The sequence below is a fragment of the Globicephala melas genome, chromosome 4 (genome assembly GCF_963455315.2).
Source record: "Globicephala melas chromosome 4, mGloMel1.2, whole genome shotgun sequence".
Taxonomy (NCBI): domain Eukaryota; kingdom Metazoa; phylum Chordata; class Mammalia; order Artiodactyla; family Delphinidae; genus Globicephala; species Globicephala melas.
Genome location: NC_083317.1, coordinates 74,465,244 through 74,487,981, shown reverse-complemented (window position 1 = coordinate 74,487,981; position 22,738 = coordinate 74,465,244). Strand labels below are relative to the sequence as shown.

At 46.2% G+C, this 22,738-nt stretch overlaps 1 pseudogene; it reads right to left on the bottom strand.

The window, feature by feature from the left end:
- Positions 1-6,187: 6,187 nt before the first annotated feature.
- Positions 6,188-22,738, bottom strand: part of LOC115857442 (D-aminoacyl-tRNA deacylase 2 pseudogene) — a 29,195-nt pseudogene continuing 12,644 nt past the window's right edge.

Sequence of the window (22,738 nt, the reverse complement as noted above, 5' to 3'; positions counted from 1 at the left end):
CTGTGTGAGTTTTAAGTTCAACCATTTTAAAGCACAACTTAAGGAAACTGTTACATCAGAGATGATATTTTTAATGAAGTACCTAGTGTTTTTGTTTATTTGAGGACTCACCATTTCACCATTCCTGGGGGCCTTGGGCGGGGAGTCTCAGGCCTCAGATTCAAGGAGAACTGTGCTTCCCTTGAGAGACTGGTATGCTCTGACCTTCTATCCACCACTTTTCTCCCTTTTCTTTGGCTTCTAGGAAGCCGGAAGCTACATTCTCAGCTTAGCCTGAGCCTGGCTCACAAATGGAAACTTACATTTACACGTCTAAACCTATTTTACTCTGCCTTGATTTCATTCTGCCACTCCCCCTGCACTTATCTTTGATTTCTTCCTCTGAATTTTCATGGGTATTTCCAAAAGCTACCTCCAATCCTTTTGCCAAACAAGGTAAAGTGTAAACATATAAGTGCCTGCAACTACCAGTGATGCAGGAAGTTTGTTCTCCTCTGGGTACTGAACCCAGCTCCCTTCTAAGCACAGGTTGCGTGTCTGTAACTTCTTTGCTGTTATTTCCTTTATTTCATCTATAAAATAGGGGCGTGGATTCGCGATGGAAAGCAGCATAGCCAGGCCTTAGGAAAATCTGGAGAAGCCAGCTGGGCCCCAGAGGCTGTGGAGCGGAGAGGCAGAGGAATCTGCTTCTCTAATGAAAGGGCCCTTCTTTCCAGGGGATTATAAGAATATTCATGACCCTTGAGATCAGCAGGTGAGGCCCAGCCCTCCCCACTCATCCTTTGGGCAAATAGTCCAAAAAGCTGAGGTTGCCTGGGTAAGAAAGGAACAGTGGGAGCTGGAAGATTTTCCCGCTTCTCTTGGCCCCCAGCCCCTGTATTTTCAGGGAAGGGGAGGGGGACTTGTCCTGAGGTGAAGCACGGACTGTGTCTTTCATTTCTAAAGAGCAGGCAGTAAGGCCGAGGCAGAAGTCCCGTGACATGACTTGAGACACAAAATGGAATCTTAGCATCGAAGACCCCCTTTGACAACAAGAAGAAAAGCCCTTTTCTTCCTAGCCCGGATTAGGCGAGAAGGGAATTCTCTGGAACATGTGTGCATTGTTTCGTGGAGGGCAGCCAGGCTGGCCCGGGGCTTGCCTCCCAAAGTCAGCCCAAGGAAGCTTGTCCCCGTGTAATTAAAAGGGAAGGGAAACAGCAGGGCGTCTTGTTCCGCTGCTGCCCACCAAAGTGGGGTCCCCAGGGGACGCTGTGGCCCAGGAAACTGGCTAAATGAATGGCTACCGGGGGGCTCGCTGAATGTGTGGGCCCTGGAGACAGACAGAGGGCAGGGCACGGAGTCTCGGCAGAGCTCTTCTCATAAAACGGGAAGAAGAGAAACCCTCTCAGACAGCAGAGATGCCTGAGCTTCTTGCCACCTGACCGGACAGCAAGGCTGCCCTGGGGACAGGGCACCTGCTGCGAGGGGTCAGCTCCTCGTGGAGAGCAGAGCCCAAGGCCGTGTTGCCAGGCCCTCGTTTGTCCAGCTGACGCAGGCTGGCCCCTCGCTTTCTCCCGCTGACAGCGAGGCCGGGAGCCCGGAGGTCACAGGTCAGGGCGGGACGCTGAGGCCCGGACTCACAAAGGGGAGCGGGGAGCTTCCCCTGGCAACACGAGTTTCTGGAAAGTGGTCTCTTGTATTTGTCAGTGGTGAAGCGTCTCACTCAGAAATGATTGGGAGCAATAAAACCCCGAGCTGGAGGCTAAGATATTTGGCATTTATAGAGTTTAATCCAGTTAAGAAAAAAAAAAAAAGTTCCTTTTCCTATAAAATAAGAAAACTTCCTCATGAAAAGCTTTCTAATGCCATTTCCCGAAATCTTCTGTTCAAGATGTAAACTTTCTGCTTCAGCTTCCCCAGCTCCCTCTGCAAATCTGGCCGGGTGGATTATAGAGGACTTGAGAGAATCTTGATCGGCAGTCTGGAAATTTGTGACTCCTGACCCCCAGGTCCACAGGGAAGATAAGAGTGACAACAGCCAAGCGGGTCGGTTTTCTAAGACCCCGCACATTCTGCCCAAGGTCACGCACGTCCCAAAGGCCTCAGCAGCGAGCCAGCAGGCCTGGGCGCTCTGCTTTCTCTGGTAAGTGATGAATCTAAGTCAATATCGTAAAGGCGACCCGGCCCTTCTGGCTCCGCAAATATTGGAACAAAGCCCTGAGCACAGCGATGCTGTTGACAGTTACGAGATGGTGGCATTGTTGTCTTTGTCACCATGAAGTGCAGCTCGGTGGAGCCTGGCCTAACACCCTGTGTACACAGAGGAGACAGTGCACTCGGAGGCCCGGCTGTTAGCTCTGACAACACGCGCAGGCGACCGGCCCTCAGCCCCTCCCAGGGGCACAGCTGGGGTGCCGGACACACTGCCCTCTTCACCTACTGGGGGCTGCCCAGCACAGTGTCCGGGGCCACATGCTTCCTTTCCTCTCTCTTTTCATTCATTTGTTAAAAATACTTTCTTATTGAAATATAACGTACATGTGTCACCTGTCCTGCTTGATGGAAACTGCCACACCCTTGTATCCCTCAGGTCAAGAACCTGAACGTTTCCGGCATCCCACAGCCCACCTGTGCTCCCTCCCAGGATCACCTCCTGCAACAGTGACCACTCTCCTATTCGGACTTCTAACGTAAATTACTTTCCCCTGTTTTAAACCTTTTGCATTTGAAACTTTCCCTTGGCATTTGAAGCCAAGGTACTGTGTGTTTGTCCAGCAAGGCTTGGTTACAGTGCAGCGCTCACGCTGATCTCACCTCCACCCTTGCTTGGGCAAGCCCCTCAGTGCTCTGGTATCAGGTTGGCCTTGCCAAAGGACAGAGTTGGTCTGAGTCTCGTGGGGCCCTTCCAGTACCAGTGTGTGGTCCCGGGCTCCATTATGGGGCCATATGGGCTGTGCATAGGAGGACTATAAGCCCATGTCCATGCACAGACTTGGGAGTATGTTCTAAGAAGGAGGCGCTGCCCTGCCCATCATCCCTCACTGTACCTTCCATGCCGCCATCCAGAAATATCAGAAGACAGGTCAGTTCAGGATTCTTTCCACACCACTGGAATACACCTGATTCGTTCCTGTCCTGAATCTGGTCCGTTCTCCTATCTGAAAACTGTCCCAGGCGATGGAGGCTGGAAAATTCCCTCTTACTACACTCTGCTGAGTGCTAGATATCCCACTCTTTTTTGCATTCCTAAAGCCTTTTTCTGTATGTGCGTGTGGAGTGGTAGTGGTGGGATAGGGTGGCAGGGAGAGGAAATGGCTTACAGAAAGCGTGCCAGAGCTGGGAGTTCAACTTCTTCGCTCACAGGTGAAGAACCAAACTTGAGTCTGCCCGCCCGATGTGCAGCAAAGCCAGTCTACTTACACCGGGTGGTGGTGAAGGAAAGTACAGCATTTATTGCAGGGTCCCAAGCAAGAACGGGCAGCTCATGCTCAGAAGACCTGAACTCCCCGATAGCTTTCAGAGAGGGTTTTTAAAGGCAACATTAAGGGTGAGGGTTGCAGGTGCATGATCAGCTCGTGGACATTCTTCTCATTGGTTGGTGGTGAGGTAACAGCATGGTATTTCTGGAGTTAACATCGTCAACCTGGTTCTGAGGTCCACATGCCTGTGGTCAGCATAGTTAACTTCTTCCACCTGCTGGGGGTTTTATTTTATTTTGTTTTTATTAACATCTTTTTTGGAGTATAATTGCTTTACAATGTTGTGTTAGTTTCTGCTGTTTAACAAAGTGAATCAGCTATACGTATACATATATCCCCGTATCCCCTCCCTCTTGCTCTGCTGGGGTTTTTTTGTTTTGTTTTGTTTTGCTTTTGTTTTTGTTTTTGCGATACGCGGGACTCTCACTGCTGTGGCCTCTCCCATTGCGGAGCACAGGCTCCGGATGCGCAGGCTCAGCGGCCATGGCTCATGGGCCCAGCCGCTCCGCCGCACGTGGGATCCTCCTGGACCAGGGCACGAAACCGCGTCCCCTGACTCAGCAGGTGGACTCTCAACAACTGTGCCACCAGGAAAGCCCTTCTGGGGGTTTTAGTATCTGCAAAACAACTCAAGGATATGGCTCAGGATATTACCTATAGCCCTTGAGGAGGAACTAAAGGTCCTTGACTTTGTTTTATGGCTAAATTATTATTATTTGTCTTGCTTGACTGTTTTCCTTTGCTTTTGCGTTTCCTCACTTCTCTGATTAAATTTGTTCTTTCGAACTCGAGAGATCTAGGAGGCTCAAGCTTTTCTACAAACAGTTTGGTAGGGATTGAACATGAGGAGGAGAGTAATAATGCTGGATCACAGACAATAACTTTAGAGAACGAGCACTCCTAAAAGGGGCATGGAGTGCTGTGGGAAGACAGACCAAAGAAAGCCCATCAACCTAGGTGGCCTTTTTTGGAGGAGGTGGCATTTCAGCTGCACGGAAGGATGTACTTCAAAAAGTGAACTGTCATATTTCACCTTTGGCGTAATAAGCTCTTAATTGTGATAATGGCTAAGAAACTTTATACAGTGTATTGATGTCATACATTTTACTTCGACCTATGTTATAAAGTCCCCAATACATTGCTATTATTTTTGCTTTAAACAGGCAATTATGTTTTTAAAAATGATCTTTGAAAGGGACTTGTAATAAGAAAGCTCATATACACTTACTCATGTAGTTACCATTCCTGGGACTCTCCAGTCCTTTCCATAGATCCAGATTTCCATCTGGTATCATTTTTAATGAATTTCTGTTGCTATTTCTTATAGTATAAGCCTGCTGCTGCTGAACTCTTTCAGCTTTTTATTTATTTAGTTTATTGAAGTATAGTTGATTTACAGTGTTGTGTTAGTTTCAGGTGTACAGCAAAGTGATTCATATATATATATATATATATATATTCCTTTTTAGATTCTTTTCCATTATAGGTTGTTACAAGATATTGAATATATAGTTCCCTGTGCTATCCAGTAGGTCCTTGTTTTTCAATCTATTTTATATACAGTCATGTGTATCTGTTAATCCCAAACTCCTAATTTATCCCTCCCCATGCCCCGCCCCTTTGGTAACCATAAATTTGTTTTCTATGTCTGTGAGTCTGTTTCCATTTTGTTTTGTTTGTTTGTTTGTTTGTTTTTCCTGTAGAAAGCATCCTTTTTTATTCCTTTTATAGCAATCTAAACCGACAAGAAAGGAACTTCCTAAAAGATTTATGAACACTAATTCAATGAAACAGTAACTTTTAAAAACCAAAGACAAAATGCAACACACATTATTTTGGTAAAAAACTGAGAAACAGAATATTAAGCCATTAGTATATTAAATAAAAACAACTTTTAGGGCTTCCCTGGTGGCGCGGTGGTTGAGAGTCCGCCTGCCGATTCAGGGGACGCGGGTTCGTGCCCTGGTCCGGGAAGATCCCACATGCCGCACAGCGGCTGGACCCGTGAGCCATGGCCGCTGAGCCTGCGCGTCCGGAGCCTGTGCTCCGCAGTGGGAGAGGCCACAGCAGTGAGAGGCCCACGTACAGCAAAAAAAAAAAAAAAAAAAAAAACCAACTTTTAGTCCCCCATACCTTGTTCCTATATCAACTAAAGATTCTTAAAATAATTTAAAGCACTTGGATGTCCTTGGAAAGTAATATTAAAATGCACAATAACATTTCTGTATTACATTTTCATAGATATGATTAGAAGGAATAGTAAATTGCATATTCTTTCATTCAAAATATGGAAATCTGAAATGCTAAAACAAAATTGACAAAGTTATTATCGGTTTGTGCTGGGTTTTACCTAGTTTTAACCCAAATAGTGATTTTTATTACATACTACATACATTTGAGGGTATAAGAAATATATTTTTCTTGGTTACATAGAATGCTTAATTGTAAAATGCTTAAATACAGCTCTCTAGGAACATTTCCATGTTCTTATCAATGACCATAAAGTGAATAGAAGGCATTTTTCAAATTTTTGAGTGTGAGTTTAGGGGAAAGCAGGATGGAAGGTGACTGAGATCCAGTGTTTAGGTGACGTGGCAAGGTCATCCAATTAGCAGGCTGCAGAGTTATGGATGGGACCCAGGATTTTCTTGTCTAAAAATGCTGCAGATTAGTGTACTCAAGAAGAAGGGGAAGAGAATCTAATTACAACTATAGAAACTTTTAATTTTTCAAAACTCAATTAGGTGTGTGTATGGACCATTGCTGTCAAGCTTTAACACCTGCCTGTTGCCATAAGTGCCATGTTCCACTACAACCCCCAGCTTCAGCACACTTGCTGTTAGCAGCTAATTCTTTTCTACAGAGTCACAAATTGGGAATAAAGTTCTAACCCCTCTTCTTTTCCAGAGTTAGAGTGATACTGCACGCTTCTTCCTTTTACTCTCCCCGCAAGGGTGGCTTGAGGGATGGTAAGAATGTTGCCTGATAGATCCAATATAAAGACGTGCTTGCCATTTTCTGTTTCACTTAATTTCACATTTAACAGTATATTAACCATTTTGGGAAGAAGCTCTTTATCAGCTCCCTTGAAAAATCACACGTAGATCACTAATCCTCTCTGGACCTCCACCCACTGGGCCGCAGTGTCCCCCTCGGCAGGGCATACTTGCAGCTGGGCGTGCAGGCACTGTTGCAGGAGGGCCCGGGCCTGAGGGGGCTGGCCACTTTCAGCCACGGCTCAAGCCCACGCAGATATCCCACAGGTTCCGGCCTCCCGCTGCACAAGCTCACCCCCCGGGGCTCAGGGCTGTTTCCATTTTGTAAATAAGTTCATTTGTAACATTTTTTTTAGATTCCGCATATAATTGATATCGTATGATATGGAGGTTCATTTAAAAAACTAAAAATAGAGTCACCATGTGATCCAGGAATCCCACTCCTGGGCATATATCCAAAGAAGACAAAAACTCTAATTTGAAAAGATACATGCACCCGATGTTCATAGTAGTGCTGTTTATAATAGCCAAGACATGGAAGCAACCTGAGTGTCCTTTGACAGATGAATGGATAAAGAAGATGTGAGACATATATATATATATATATATAATGGAATATTACTCAGCCATAAAAAATGGATAAAATATGGGAATTCCCTGGTCGTCCAGTGGTTGGGACTCAGTGCTTTCACTGCTGAGGGCCCAGATTTGATCCCTGGTTGGGGAACTAAGATCTCGCAAGCCTCCTGGCACAGCCAAAAAAAGAATGAAATAATGCCATTTGCAGCAACATGAATGGACCTAGAGATTCACATACTAAGTGCAGTAAGTCTTCCAGCTTTTATATGTCTGAAGAAGTCTTTATTTCACCTTCATATTCAAAGTTGTTTTTCTGCTGGGCAGTGAATTCCTAAGTTGGTTTTCCTTTTCAGAACTTTAAAGATGCTTCTCCACTGTCTTCTGAGCGGTGGTGTTTTCAGTGTGAAATCTGTTATGATTCTACTTTTTGTTCCTTTGTACATGCTGTGTCTTTTTTCTCTAATTGCTTTTTAAATTTTCTTTTTACCACTGGTTTTAAACAGTTTGATTGGGATATGCCTTGTACTTTCCTTCCTGTTTCTTGCGTTTGAGGGGTTGTCCACCTTCTTGTATCTGTGAGTATACCGTTTGTTTGTTTGTTTTAATTAAGTTTAGAAAAACTTCAGCGATTATTTCTTCAATATTGTGCTCCTCTTCTGTGATCCCCATTACACATGCATTAGGTCACTTGCAGCTGTCCCACAGCTTACTGATGGTCTGTTCATTTTTTTTCCTGTTCTCTTTTTATCTCTTTGGCTTTCGTTTTGTGTTTCTGTTGCTATGTCATCAAATTCACTGATCTTCTCTTCTGTAGTTACCTATCTGCTGTAAATCCCACACAGGGTATTTTTCATCTCAGACCCAGGTGAATGAAAACTTGGGGGGGGGGTGGAGAACCTATGCATGCAGCTGGGGGAATCAGAGAAGGTTTCATGGAAGAGGTGGCATTTGAGATCAGCCTCAAATGACGGGGAGTGAAGGTATTTCAGAAGAAATAGATGCAGATAGAAAAAAATAGATGCAGATAGAAAAAAAGAGTTCATCACTAGCTGAAGACAGCAGAAACAAAGCACAGAGATCAGGAAGGGCTCTGCTGGTGTGGGCACCATTTGAGTGGAGTATGGTAAAAGGACAGGGGATGAGCTGGAATGCAATTGAGGAGAGCCTTGAATGTCACAGTGAGTCGTTTACATTTTTAGAGGCAAAAACATTAGACCAGACTGAAATAAAAATCCTGAGATAGAGCTCAAAACCAAACAAAATCAAACCCAGAAAATCTGTTAGAGGTGGTGTTACAAGATGTCCCTTCCTCTCCTTGGTAATCAGCTCTCACATATGAAATAACAGAGTTGAATATTGCTCCACCGCTGTTTGGTATACATGATCTCTGAGGTCTCTTTCTACTCGCAATATGCTCTAGGAGTCAACTTAATTTCAGTAAGACTGGGGAGTCATCAATTGTTTTTCAACAGGAGAGTGACATGCTTTTCAAGGAGATGAATATTTGAACATTTATAAACAAGTCTGGTAAGTTCACATTATAATAACAGTTAGTGAGACTTAGAGGGAACATATTATACCCATAGATGAGAGTGTGCATTTTTCCCCATTCACGGAAGAAATGAGGATGAAGAGAGGACCAGAGAGAGCATGAAGAATATGTTTTTGAAGGCCTATTTTGCAATCAAGTAAACAGCAAATGATGGCTTCACGTGTTAAATACAATCCAAAACTGTTCCAATGGGGAGTGCCAGCTGAGAGCTGGGACACCATATGACCCAGCTAGCTCCTTCAAGCACTGTGGTAGAGTGGTAGCAAGAATTACAGCAGACTTGGGTTCAAATTTTTACTGTGTCACTAATGAGATTCTATAACCTATATGAGTCTTGGTTTCTTCATCTATAAAATACTAAGAATAATGCCACAACTCAATGATTTTTGGTAAAATTTAAATGTGACTAGTGGGACGTCCCTGGTGGTGCAGTGGTTAATAATCCGCCAGCCAATGCAGGGGAGATGGGTTCAATCCCTGGTCCGGGAACATCCCACATGCCGCAGAGCAACTGACCCCATGCACCACAACTACCGAGCCTGCACTCTAGAGCCCGCAAGCCACAACTACTGAGCCTGCACACCACAACTACTGAAGCCCACATGCCTAGAGCCCGTGCTCCACAAGAGAAGCCACTGCAATGAGAAGCCCATGCACCACAACGAAGAGTAGCCCCCACTTGCCTAGAGAGAAAGGCGAGAAAGCTCGTGCACAGCAACAAAGATCCAAAGCGGCCAAAAATAAATAAATAAATAAAAAGTTTAAAAACTGTGATCAGTGTGTAATTAAGGGTAGTTTCATCAATATCCCAGCACATTTTTTTTAGTAGAAATTGACAAACTGATTCTAAAATCCACATGGCAGTAATTCAAAGGACTTAGAAAACCAAAACAGCTTTGCAAAATAAAATAAACCAGAACAAGATTAACAATACTTGATTTCAAAACTTACTGTAAAGGTAGATTAATTAGGACACTGTGATAGTGGCATAAAGACAGACAAATAGATCAGTGGAACAGAATAGAGAGTACAAAAATAAACCCATGCACATATGAACACCTGATTTTTGACAAAATTTCAAATATTATTCAATAAAGAAAGGATTTTTTTCAACAAATGGTGCTGAAACAATTGGATATGCAAAAAAATCTTCAACTCGTGATAAACACAAATTATCATGAAATGGATTATAGACCTAAATGTAGAAACTGTAACTATAAAACTTCTAGAAGAAAACATAGGAGAGAAGCGTTGCAAGCTCAAGTTAGGCAAACACAACTAAAGCACCATCCATTAAAAAAAGAAATTGATAAATAGGACATCATCAAAATTAAAAACTTCTGTTCTATAAAAGACACTGTTAAGGGAATGAAAAACAAGCCACAGACTGGAGAAAATATTTATGGATCTGAAAAAAGACTTGTACTCAGAAAATATGAAGAACTCTCAAAGGTCAATCATAAGACTCAAATAACCCAATTAAAAATATGGGCAACAGGAGTTTCCCTGGTGGCGCAGTGGTTGAGAGTCCGCCTGCCGATGCAGGGGACACGGGTTCATGCCCCGGTCCGGGAGGATCCCATATGCCGTGGAGCAGCTGGGCCCGTGAGCCATGGCCGCTGAGCCTGCGTGTCCGGAGCCTGTGCTCCGCAATGGGAGAGGCCACAACAGTGATAGGCCCGCGTATCGCCAAAAAAAAAAAAGGGCAACATATTTAAATAGATATTTCACCAAAGAAGACGTAGAATGGCAAATAAGTACGTGAAAAGATGAGGTACAAATATACACCTATTAGAATGGCTAAAGTTGAAAACTGACCATGCCAAGTGTTGACAAGTATCTAGAGCAATTGGAACCTTCTTACACTGTTGGTGGAAATGTAAAAAGATAAAACCACTTTGGAAAACAGTTGGCAGTTTCTTAAAAAGTTAAATATATAGCCCACCATATGATTTAGCCATCCCATTCCTAGGTGTCTACCCAAGAGAAATGAAAGCCTGTGTCTAAACAAAGATTTGTACACAGATGTTCTTAGCGGCTTTATTTCTAACAGCCAGAAACTGGATATCACTCAAATGTCTACCAACAGAGAAATGGATAAGCACACTCTGGTATATCCACACAACAGACTACAACTCTGCAATTTAAAAGAATGGACATGCATACAACATGGGTGAATCTCAGAATGATGATGCTAAGTGAAAAAGCCAGATTAAAAAAAAGTTAAAAGAGGACATATTGTATGATGCTAGGAATCATACATTCTAGGAATTGCAGACTAATGTGATAGAAGATCTGTGGGTGGCTGGGGACAGGATGAAGGTATTATAAAAGGCGCAAGGGAACTTTTGGGCCCATGAGTATGTTCACTAGCTTGATTTTGGTGACGGTTTCACATACGCAGAGACTTACCGCTTGTACAGTTCAAATATGTGCAGAATATTGTATGTCGATTATACCTCAATAAGGAAACAAAGAATATAGGCTTCTCCATTGCACAGACATGGATTCAAATCCTGCATTTAAATCCTAGCTCACCACTTAAAGGCTGTGGGAACTTTGGCAGGTTGCTTAACCTCTCTGAACCTCAAATTCTCATCTGCAAAATGAGAATGATAATATTCCTACATTCCTTAAAAGATGATTATGAACATGGAATGAAACAATATAGATAAATGGCTTAACAGAATACCTGGGACATAGTAGATGCTTAATAAATATTCATTGTTATTGTATCTTGATAGACAGTGCATTAAACCTGTCTATCAGTTTGTGATCATTTGACATCGTTTCTATATTATGCCTTTCAATAAACGGCTATGGTATGTCTATTTAAAAACAAAAAAGTGCTTCCCACAGCACCTGGCATTTGGTAAATACTCAATAAAATTTCACCCTTTTTCCACGCTTACCTTCCCCGACTGAATTTTCTGTGTTTGGTTATGAAGAGTCTTGGCACTCTAGATCAAGAGGGGACACCAGCTATACCAGGCAGGAAAAGCCAGCTTCTGAGAGAGACAATTCAGCTGAGTCTAGGTCTCCCGTCTTGTCCCCAAGTGGATGTGGCTGATGTTGACCCCACCTGATGAGGCCTGGAGGTACCCTTCTCTCTGGGTTGTGACTTGGCCTACGAGGGGACTGGCACTGTGGAGGCCCAAGCTCTCCTTTTCTCCCAGGCCGCATGGAACTTTCCACATCTACAAGTGCTGGGCCGCCAGGCAGTTTGTAAGCCTCGGCTCTCCCTCCAGGGTGGAGCAGGCTCTTTGAAGGAGGTGGCCTTATTGTCCAGGAAGATTCTTTGGCCACAAAGACCCTGCCGAAGTCTCCACAACCCTGGAACAAAACTGGGACTAGAACTTTCACGAAAGAACAAGGCTTGCTCTGTGTGGCCGCAGCAGCTGAAACTTCAGCCAGGAAGGCTGAGAAGACAACCCCACCACTAGTTTGTTCGGGCAACAAAGACGGCCCCCTTTTGGTTAACCTTTCAGTTCCTCCGAGTTCCCTGACAAAGGGCCCTGGGGGAGCTGGGAGGTGTGGTCAGGATGGGGTAGTGGCCAGGACTAGCTAGCAGGTTTCAGATGCGGTGGAAATAAAGGGAGTTTGTTTAGCTTCTCCTGGAAGATTTGCCTGTTTGCCTGGTGGCAGCTGACAGTGCCAGTTTTGAGAATCAGATCGGACCCACAAATAAGCCCCAATGGGAAGTGAGCTGAGCTCTGAAGCCCAAACCTCTTCAAAAGGAGATCTGCAAGCATTGTCTGCAGTCTGGGATTTGGGGAATTCTGGAAGGCAGGTGGCTTCCATACCCCTATGTTTACCAAACATTTTAACTTCACACCAAGCCCATCTGTTTCATGTTATTTCTGGAGGCAATGGAGGTTCAGAGTGCATTTGAGCTTTGGAATCAGAAGAATCTTGTCCCAGTCGTTCATTCAACAAATACTCAAAATTGCAGTGTGGGCAGGTTGTGGAGGATACAATAGCGAACAGAATGCGATCCCACCTTAAGGAGTTCACAGCATAGTACTTTGGGTCCATTGGATCTCGTTGTATGGTTTTGGGCAAGTCACTGAACTTTTTGAGCCCCAGCTCCTACATTTAATAAGTGGGATTATAACCCTTTTAAAGGATTGTGATAAAGATGAAGTGGAATTAAATGAGATGATGTATGTCATTCCCCCAAGGCCTAGCACAGAGCAGATACTCTACAAATCTGGCCATGATGGCTCTCAGTGATTGGCAGGCTTTCGGTCCAGGCTGGTGTCGTGGTCCCAGGGGACCTACATCAGATGGGAAGGGCCAAGGCAAAGTCTGAAGAGAGGCACCTGGAAGTTTCCCAGAGCCTTATCCACCCTGGGGAGGTGGAAGGTCCAGGGGGCCATGTTACTGAAAATGTAGCTCCCTCACAAAGCACGAGTCCTAGCTTCACTAAGAGCATAAAAGTGAGTCACTCTCGTTCATTCCACACACATACGTATTAGCACCTTCCATGGGCCAGATGCTGGGCACCTAATATTGCTATGACACCTGTTTCAAGGAATGTATGGGCCAGTGTGAGAGACGGACAAACCACAGACAGCTACAATGCCTTGCACGGATGGGGGTGCCCTGGATGACAGACGACCCAGCCTTGGTGTCCTGCGGGCTGCCCTCTCCCCCTCCCTCCGCCCAGGCAGTGACCTGCAGAGTCCCCTTCCTGCAGTGTGGATCTGAGTCTGCCTCTCTCCAGCATCTCCCTTCCCCGTCCAATGCGCCCTGCCGCGCTGACCACACTTGGAGCTCACAGCACCCTGCTTCATGGCTCAAAGATCCTCAAGGGTTAAGGAGCCACTAACATGCATGTGGGCCTCTACATCCCCAGACTTCATGTCCAAACGTACCTCGCACGTCCTCTTGGCTCCAGGAAAACCGGTCACCATTTCACATTCAGACCTACCCAGGTCCCTTCCCTAATGTCCTCCCACCCCACTTCTGGCAGCAGGGCGACCATAATTTATACATAGATTATTTTTCTTAAAAAAAACAGTCTTTAATTCTGTTAATTCTCAAACCCATTTCTAAGTAGTGAGAGCAATGGCTTAAGGAATAACATTTCCCAGCACAGGAAAGCTTGCTTTGCAGTCGTTTATATGATAAATGCTCTTTACAAAGCGCTCTTCACAGATATTCTCTTACAAACACTCGGAGAAGAAGGCAGGGTGGATGGTATTACCATGATTATGCCCATTTTACAGATGAGCAAATAATATCAAGAGCTAATGTGACATGGCCCAGTTAAAATGCAAATTCAAAGTCTGTGAACTCACATCCCATGTTCCCCACTCCCCACGCCCCCATGTTAAATTTAAGCCCAAATGAGCTCTTTTTCATTGGGAGATTGGCGTCATGAATACATGTTGACTGAACAGATTGGCAGAAGAAACTTCCAGTCAGCACGGCTGGTATCCTGGTGAAGGCAGGGGTGCCAAGCAGCTGGGCTAAGCCTGCTGGAGTCTCAGCGTCACCTTCTGTCACCTGCAGTTCTGCTCAGACATGTTGGATACCTATTATGCGGCAGGCCAGTGGTGGCAGGGGGATTTTATGGGCATCTCAAATCCCACCCCTGCCTTCAAGGAGCAAGCGGTCCTGGTCTTTGTTGGGTAAGCCACGCAGGCAAGTCTGCTCTGTGAGAAGAGAAGGGATAACATGGCATCGGCAGATGTGGACCAGGGCTGCAGTGATGCTGAGGCAGCCACCAGAGGGGCAGGGACAGAACCCCAGAATGCTCTGTGGAGGCAGTGGGACTCATGAGAGCTGAGGGAGGGGACCACAGATTCAAGGAAGGGGCAGAGGAGCAAAGGAAAGGACGAGGATAGGATGGATGGAAGTGGAGGGGGGAAGTGGGGGACCCGTTCCAGAGAAGCCTGTTGCTCTCTTCCTTCTAACTCTCTGCACTCTTTCTAACTGAATTTTCTTTCTTTCCAAACTAGGCCTAAGTCCCATTTGATACCATAGCTTCAGATTCAAAATAGACATCTTGTATTAAGTTTCATGCCTTTAATTTTATTATCGGATAAATGGAAAGTTTAGGATTTTTTAAAACAGAAAATACGAGATGATTTTGAATGCACAGGATCCCTGATGGATCCCTAATAGGAAAAATCCCCAAACAAACCATTTCCTTGCTCCTGCTATAAACCGGCCTACACTCCGAATGAACCCTCTTTGCAGCCATATAAAAGGCCAGTGACGCCAGCGGCCTGCTTTCGGCCTTCTCCAGGGACTGGCGACTGGCGGTTTTTTCCAGCAGGAGCCCGGGCTGCTTGTGTCTGGCTTGGACGCCCCTGTTGCCGGGAGTGCCACCCACTCCTCCAGAGGAGCCCATCTGGCTGGGTGCGGCCGGAAGGAGCTGCTGGAGAGAGACCTGCAGTGTGGAGAGGGAAGTCGCTCTGAGTGCCAGAGTGACCGTCCTTACAGGCAGTCAGGGGACAAAGCCCTGGAAGGAGATACGTGGCTGATGGGAAGGACACGGGAGGCGCTCTTGGGGGCTTCTTTCTCCTTTCTTCCCTTTCTTTCCTCTTTCTCACTTTTTTCCCCTGACTGATGGAATAAAAAGAAACGATGCGTCTGTCTGTCGTGGCCTGGGGACCTTCTTAGGGGTTATTTGAAAAAAAAAAAAACTCCCAAACAAAACACAGTTGTATTAGCACAAAAGTCCAATGCCATGGTTGAAATCTCCCTTTCCATTCCCAGGGACGGGTTTCCCAAATGAACCCCAGCTCATCCGTGCAGACAATGGGGTCCCCAGGGAGCTGCACGTGATCAGAGCAGTGAGCGAGGGGACAGGCGGGTCAGTGGGAGGGGAGACTCTCCTGCCTGCCAGCAGGGTCTCTGTGACCTGCCCCCACCCCTGTGAACAGGGCATATGAGTTTCCTACTTTCAGCCTATGTCTCCTGTGTTCAAATGTGATCTCAAATGCCCAAAGATCAAGGTACGGGGCGCGTCCTGACGTCGCTTTCTGTTTGCGTGTCTTGTCTGCATCCCCCATGAGACTGTAGCCTGTCACCCAGCGCAGGGCCTGTGCTGAGGGTACTGGATGCATTTTGCTGAACAGATGTGTATGTTTACCTATGCTTCTTCTCATGTATTTTTTAAAGTTTATGAAGATCCTAATTTACCTTCATAAATTAGGAGTTTGGAATTAACAGATACACACTATTGTATATAAAATAGATAAAAAACAAGGACCTACTGTACAGCACAGGGAATTATACTCAGTATCTTTTAATTGCCTATAATGGAAAAGAATCTGAAAAATCATATATCTGAATCACTTTGTCATACACTTGAAACTAACACAACATTGTAAATTATACTTCAATTTAAATAAAAGGTGGGGGGAAGTTTATGAAGGTCCTTTACAAAAAAGCAAAAAACAAAAAAGATATTCCTCAGATGCTGGACTCTGGGAAACCGTGAAACCTGGCACCAGAACCTAAAATGGGAGCTTTCAGACTTTGGAGGAATCTATGGGGGTGCTCCAGGCAAAGCTCTGGCTGAATTAAAGGAAAGAGGTAAGAACTCTTACCTATATTATTATATTAAATAACCATGTAACTGAATGTAGCTGAATTTGGGGCTGTCACAGTTAAACAATATTTTCTTATTTTTGATGCTGAGAACCCTTGGTAAGCAGTGGCCTCTCTCTGTGATAAAATCTCGTGTGTGTCCACCAGGAGCTACTGCGTCTGGGAATGGACATAGCCTTGCAGAAGTGAAGGTGTGGGATTTCCAGAATCATAGGAGAGCAGAACTGGAGAGACTGGAAAGTTCCTTCTGTCCCTCATTCTGCAGATGCAGAAATGAAGGCCCCAAGAGAAACCCTACTTAGAAGGAAGATGGATTGGATCCTCTCCTGCACCTTCTCAGCCCAGGAGGAGTTTACCTGGGGGAGCTTCGAGCTCCCACCTCAGACTCGTAGGTTGTCCAACGTGCTGATATTTTAAGTGGGGAAGTTTAGCCTGCTGGGCAGCTACCTTGCCCGTTCTCAGGCTGGCCCAGGGCTTTCAGCCACTTGAGAAATGCTCCAGAGGAGACACAAGTCGCATTTGGGGTCCGCATCAGCCGCAGTGTAAGATAGCACCCTCAGGGGTTCCTCCTTACCCAGGGTCCCTTGGTGCTGGTTGAGGCCACATCCCCACATGGCCTCTGGTCCACCTTGGGCAGTGGGCACCCTCCAGAGCAATGCCAGGGTGGAGACTGCAGAGTAGAGTCCCAGCTAGCAGGGAGGGGATGCCCACACCAGCCTCACCTCGCTTTCCTAGATGCTGAGGGCCTGAGCCCGGGGGGCCAGGTGTAAGCATGGGGACTGCCTGGGGGCTGGTGTTCCCTTTTTCTCTCTCTCTCTCTATTATAAATGATGTTGCTGAGTGAGGCTGCCATGGCGATAGCGGTCCATGACTTTGCCTCCTTCATCTGGCAGCTACCCTGCCCTTCTTCAAAGTACAGCTTAAGGGCTCTAAAGCTCTTGCGTGGCCTCGGGGTGGGCACTGTGGGCCCAGGGCAGACCTGACCATCTGTGTCCTCTTCTTCAGTTGCATCATGGAGCCTCATTAGCTGGCCTCTGTTAAGCCTTGAGCAGAGTGACCGACCGTTCACAGCCATCAGGAGGACCTTGGCTTTACTCTCAATCAAACCCTGAGAATCAGCCTGGGTAATCTGGGGCTTTCACAGGATGAACAAGCCCCATGTTCGTTTTTGCTGCTGCAGCTCCCTGGGCTTCCAATAGTTTTCCGTTCTGTCACACTTTCCTTTTACTTTTCTTCTCCTAAAAGAAGACTTCTCTTCCCCATGGTAGCGAAAGATGGTAGATTGAAGAGGGCAGAGGAACTGGTTTAGGAACAAAGACAGGAGGAAAGGATGAAGCTGCAAAGGGGCCAGTGGGACCAGAAAGAACATGCAATGAGGAGCTGGGAGAGCTGGGTGTCAGCCTACGTCTGCACTTAGGTGAGTCTTCCCTGTCTTTGCCTCACTGTTCTCATAAGTAAAATGGGGATCAAATAGACCTCCTCTATGGGTTTATTGTAAAACTGAATAAAATAATGAATATGATGGAGGTTTGCATACTCACATGGCCCAGGTCTGCAAACTTCCATTGACCCACAGAAACTTCTCTGGCAGAGGGAAGCTAGCAGACAAGGTGAGCATCCTCTCTTTGCTAATGAAGTGGTTACATAATACTATGCCAAGCCTCCAGGTGTTGTGGGTGCAGAGAGGAAATCTGATTCCCCCTCGTGATTGGGTAGGGAACAGGTGCAGTGGGCGGGGCAGGGCGGGGCCATCGCCCCAGGATAGGAGGAGGCCCTCAGTGGGACCCTTAGAGCGTCCTGAAAGGGAAGATGACTTACGATTGCCCTGATGTGCACGCATTAAGTTTTGCATGAGAGATGTTTGGCCAAGTCTTGGGAGTTTGGGGAATTTTTTAAATGACAGATCCAAGAATTCCCATCAATTCTGGATCCCAAGCTTCATTTAATAAATGACCTAAACCACCTCTTGTGGCCAGTGAGTTTCCTTTGGTCAAGCTCTGGGACTGACCCTCTCTGAGACTGGATTAGCAGGTAGCTAGGAGATTTAATCAGCAGAGCCTCTGCACCTAAACTCTCTTCCATTACCTACCAGCCTGCCCTGCTGCCTAAAACCATGGAGGGGCGGGGCAATCACACAGAGGGAGGGGCCAATATCTGTCATCAGTCGCTGAGCTGTCTCAGGGCTGAGCGGGGCAAATCCTATTTATTTAAACACATATTGCTCTGCAGCTTGATCTTTTTCATTGCATATATCTTGGGTATCTTTCATTCTAGTATAGTAGGCTTCCTACATGCACATTTTAATTGCTTCATAGAGAAGGAAGGACCATCCAATAATCAGAGCTGTCCAGTAACAGCAGAAGTGCTTGGAAAGTAATGAGCTTCCCATCATTAGAAGTGGTTAAGTGGATACGAGCCGCACATTAGTCATAGTGAGGATCCCTGCAGTAGGTGCAGGGATAAGAATAAGCATTTGACACTTCCTGAACGATTGCTGTGTCCTAAACACCATTCTAAATACAGTTGACCCTTGAACAATCATGGGTGTTAATCTGTGTATAGTGTATAGTCTGCCCTCTGCATACACAGTTCCTCTACATCTGCGGATTCAACCAACCGTGGACTGTGTAGTACTGTAGTATTTACTATTGAAAAGTATCCACCTATAAGTGGACCCCTGCAGCTTAAACCTGCAGCTGTTCAAGGGTCAACCGTGCTTTCCGTGAGTTCTCTCATGGAACATTCACAGAGCTCTATGAAGTAGGTAACATTATTATTCCCATTAGTACAGATGAGAATATGGAGGCCCGGGGAAATTAAGAAACATGCCCAAGGTCACAGAGCTGATAGAGGGCAGAGCCCAGACTCAAACCTGGGCAGGATGCCTCCAGAGGCCAGGGTCTCAATCTTATTTCCATAACACCTACCTTTATAGGAGATCTCCACGCAAGCACCCTTCTATCTCTGGGGTTCAATGAATTCCCAGTTTGCCAAGGAATGGCGCCACTGGGGTTCTTGTGAAGTTGGACCTAACTAGCTGGTACCTTCCCTTGTTCAGCTAGGCGGTAAGGCCAACAAGAGATGCATGTCTTTGAGGAATGAGAGGCTGCCCCTCGAGAAAGGAGACAGTAGGAATATCTACCCTGTTGCATGATCAGCCTAGGGAGGGGCAGGGGCCATCAGGGTGTGTCCTCCAGTTGGCATCCAGGGCCCAGTCCTGGGGCAACAGAAGTTCCCCCCCAGGGCCTTTGCAGTCCTGTGGGTCCTACATCGGCCGGCCCTTGGGCATTTTAACCTGGCACTCCTCTGGTTTGTGTGCACAAGGCTTAGCTTCAGGCCTGCAAGGAGGTGAAACCAGGTCCTGGCACATCTTGACTTGGCAGCTGAGTGGAAGTCAGCCGGTCCCAGAACTCCTGGCCCTCTGAGGACTGGCTCTTCTGTGGCCAGAACACCTAGCTCCGTGGGGACCCATGCCTGCTGATTGGATGTCCTCACAAAGGCTCCTAGGGGCCTTTTAAAGAAAGAGTAGGAACAGTAGAAAACACATTCCCAGACACAGACTCTTCAAGCTACCATTTACTGAGCACCTACTATAACCCAAGCTACCATTTACTGAGCACCTACTATAACCCAAGCCTTTGACAAAATGCAATCTCAACTGTTGCTTCTGGTGTTGCCTCTACTCATAGTAGGAAACATGGATGGAGCACGTGTGTCAGGCACTGGGCTGCACAGGAAATTGAGGGCAGTGGTTAGAAGTGAGCTGGTCCTGGCTTTTCCACTTACCGACTGTGTGACCTTGGGCAACTTATTGAACCTTTCTGTGCTGTGCTTTTTTTCATCTATGAAATGGGGATAAGAATAGTATGTTGTTCCACATAGGTGTTGAGATAAGATAAAAGATAATATGAGAGACTGATTCACTTTGTTATAAAGCAGAAACTAACACACCATTGTAAAGCAATTATACCCCAATAAAGATGTTAAAAAAAAAGATATATGAGAGATTGATACACTATAGATTGAGATAAGACATATAAAACACTTAATATAGTATCTAGCCCTTAATAAACATCATCTTTATTACTATTATTATCTCACTTTTTTTTTTTTTTTGGCTGTGCCACGTGGCATGCAGGATCTTAGTTCCTGGACCAGGGATCGAACCCATGTCCCCTGCAGTGGAAGCACCTAGTCTTAACCACTGGACCGCCAGGGAAGTTCCAGCATCTCACTTAGCAATAATTTATTTGTTAGCAATAATTTATTAGGTCAGTGTTGTTATTATCTCCATTTTATACATGAAAAAAGCGAGGCACAGAGAGGTCCAGTAAACTGCCCCAAATTATATAGCTCATGCATGGCAGAGCCGGAATTTAAACTCAGGTTTAAATTTCTGGCTCCAAAACACTCCCTCTTACCTGTCAACTGAAAGGTTAACATGAACTTTCAGGAATGTTCCTTAAATTCCTTCTAGTCATTGACGTTATATGGAAATATCGGCAATTCCCACTTATAGGCTGTTCATCTGGAGAAATTGCTTAAACTGGTCAAAAGGTCGAGGGCCTTCCACAAGGAATTTAAGTAGTAAATCTTCCAAAGAAAAAGCAGTGGCAGATGTGAATTGAAAGGTAATATAGTTTGTTGGAGAGACCCCTAGGCTGGGTCAAGAGATACGTGGTCCCTTTTTGATCTGCCACTAATTTGCCACATGTACTGTATTGGCCTTCTCTGGGGTCATTTTCCTTATTTGTACAGTGAGGGTTGAGTCTCAGTGCCCTTCAAGGGGCCTTCTGATTCAAAGAATTTTTATACTCATTCATGCAACAAATTTTATTGAGCACCTACTATGTCAGGAACCATTTTAGGAGCTGGAAGTGCAATAGCAAACAGCACTATGAGTGTGGGCCTTGCCTTCCCAGGGCTTGGAAGGAGACAGAGGGAAGCAGACAATGGCCGCAAAGTGGTGGATGTCCTGAAAGCACAAGGCTGTGGCACCCACAGGAGGGCTCTGAATCCAGCTTGGGGGGCCAGGTGAGTTATCCTAGAAGAGGAGTGTTCCAGTTGACACCCCAAAGATCCAATAGGAGTTACATGGTGCAGGGACGGGGAGAGGTTTCTGAAAGACACGTTTGTAGAAGTGAGTGAAGTGTAGGGTGGCTGGGTCACAGAGGGTGAGGGGAGAGGAGGCGACTGGACAGGAAACAAGGCCCTGATATCGTGCCAGACTTTGGTCACCTGGTAAAGCATTTTGATTTTATCTTTAAATCATTCAGGAACATCCCAAAAGTTTTGGGCCAACTTGTAATTCAGAAAGATCACCCCGACTCCATGATGGAGACTCAGAGGAGGTAAGAACGGAAATGGACAGACCTGAAAGTAGCTACTGCATCAGACTCTACAGCAGAGATGCTAGCCCTGCCGCAGAGGGCAGGCCATGGGGAAGAACAAGACGGGAGGGAGTTTAGAAGGCGGAACAGGCAGAAATTGGTTTCTGGTGACTCAGTGTGTAGCAAGAGTGGAGGAGGGAATCAAGCAGCATAGCGACAGCAGAACTATGTGAAGGGGATTGGGTCGTAGTTGGGTGCTGACCTCCAGCTGGGCCACACCCGGGGCCCTGAGCCGGGCCTTCTGCTCTTTGCTCTCAGCCTTTGCTCTCAACACAGCCTCTCGGGATGATCACGCGCCCCTCTAGGCTCACAGCTCCAGCCCAGACCTCTTGGGCAGGTCCTGAGCTCCAGATCCCTCCATCCAGTCGCCAAGTGGTCGTTCCTTCTTGGCCGTCGCTGAGCACCTGACACCAAGGTGTCAAGCCAGAGCCATTCATCTCTCCCACCCTCAGCTTCCTCTCTTCCTTTTGGGACCCACATTTCTGCAGAGGGCCCCATCCTCCATCCGGCCCACTTTCAAACACAGGTTGTCCACAGCCACGGGGAGCAGTGTGTGCCTGCAGAACCACCGTGCATCTCTGAAACCTTGGGCCTGGCTTAGCAGGTGGCAGTGAGGGGCAGCGGGGAGAGAGCAATTATCGGCCTTCAAGACTCCGCCTGTGCTGTTGGCAGCAATGTTTCTTTCCTGGGTGTCGATACGAACCCAGGGTCATTTTTCAGCATTTGCCCGTGACTATAATTGCATAAGGCTGAGTGGCTCTCCAGGGAATCCCCGCCGTCCTCCATTCTCTCTGCCTGGACAGTGCTCTATAGACACGCCCCAGGCCACGGATCATGTTTTTCACATAACCCATTAATTACTAAATAAAACAGCCCAGCTTTCAACCTGATTAGCCCAGATTAATGGCCAGCAGCGGGTTTCACGGGTCTGCAAAATTTATCACTGAAAAGAACTGTGTTTTTAATGATTTAGCTACCTGGCCTAGTAGGGCCGGCTCAGGGCCCCCCGCCCCCGAGAGGAGTTAATTGCTGTTCTTCGTTTCTGACCTGGAAAGGCCCAGGTGACAGTTCCCATTAGCCAGGCTTGGCCTGCTTGATGACAAAGGATGGCAGGAAGCCCTTCCCTCCTACTTTGTTCAGAAGATATATCGAGGTCAAGTGTCCCGCAGCTGGAACAAGTTGAGTCAACCTGTAAAT